This window comes from Frankliniella occidentalis, unplaced genomic scaffold (genome assembly GCF_000697945.3).
Source record: "Frankliniella occidentalis isolate FOCC.00 unplaced genomic scaffold, Focc_3.1 Scaffold105, whole genome shotgun sequence".
Taxonomy (NCBI): Eukaryota; Metazoa; Arthropoda; class Insecta; order Thysanoptera; family Thripidae; genus Frankliniella; species Frankliniella occidentalis.
In genome coordinates, this window is record NW_026267234.1 from 649,760 (window position 1) to 651,103 (window position 1,344).

The following is a 1,344-nucleotide window of genomic DNA, read 5'->3' on the forward strand; positions in this document are numbered from 1 at the left end:
CCCCCCCTAATCCAAAATTCGTAATTTGTGTGCGCCGCCGTAGTGTAACGTCCTAAAAGAGTTTTGAGGTGGGACAACGCTAAACCGTGCCGCGTGCCGCAAAGCAGTCTTTTTTGTGTGTTCTTATTAAAACTCGATATAACTAAAACAGCTGCCGTTTCTTAACCCTTTGGCCGATTCTGCGTGGTTTACACACTGGTAAATTCCTGCAAAGGTTCCTCGCTGTAGCTCCAATACTTAGGAAGATATAAGCCATACATAGTTTAGGGCAGTTCCAGACTTTTCTCACAAATCACTCAATTTGCATTTGTAGGCAAAACATTATCGACCCCTTAAAATCAGAACCTGCATTAAACCGATGCAAAATTTTCTCAGGATTCTGAATATGCCATCGTTTGTGCTGTAGCTCTAAGCGTTCTTTTTCAAACCGCCGACAAGAAATGTAGAGGTGACGAAAACGGACCTGAGCGGACCGGCCCCAAAATGGCCGAATATCGATCTAAAATTGTCGAGTGTGTTAAACGTAATTACCATGCAGAATCGGCCAAAGGGTTAAACAATTTCAATCAAGGATCGACCTTAAAGGCAGATGATACCAATTTAAGAGTAAGGCGTCGTTCCGCCTTCATCCGATTTTTAAAAATAATTTGTAGGTTTTTTTTGTAGGGTTTAACATTACGGACACTACAGTTAAGAATTGTGACCGCATTGTATCGTCGTCTATAACCAAATCATTCGCTTATGGCTTGCTTACGATGTGTCGTCCAGAAAGTACGTCGTACTTCTCTCAGGTTTATTCGGAAAATTGTGGGAGCTTGGCGCCTGCGAGACGCAGGGTAGGCCATCCCGCAGTACACCCATACACTGAAGGCAAGAAGTTGCCTACCATCAGGCGCTCTGCTCGTCTCGGCCGTGCAGCGACAAGAATCGTGCCTGTGTGCAATTTTTTTCAAGTATTAGGTGATATTCTGACTCGAAATGGGTGGTTTGGGAGGTAGTCCCTCTATTACTTTTCGATTTGAGAACTCCTTCCATGTTTTTGACCAAATCACCGTCAATCGTCATCAACATAGATAAGAAGCAAATATACCGAGTTTTGACAAGATCGTGGATTTACACTTGGCTAAGAAGTCTCCTTGTCAGCCTCACTGCCTTACTATCCTAGCTTTTAATTATTTTCACGTTTACTTATATTTATTTTCAGTAATTAGTTAGGTATGTAAGGTATCTGCTAAAAACGCACTGTAAATGGGTTGGCGTCATAAGACGCCAACCCATTTACAGTGCGACAGCTGTTTTACTTATGACGTCGTGTTTTAATGAGAAAACAGTTCCTTTTTGCGG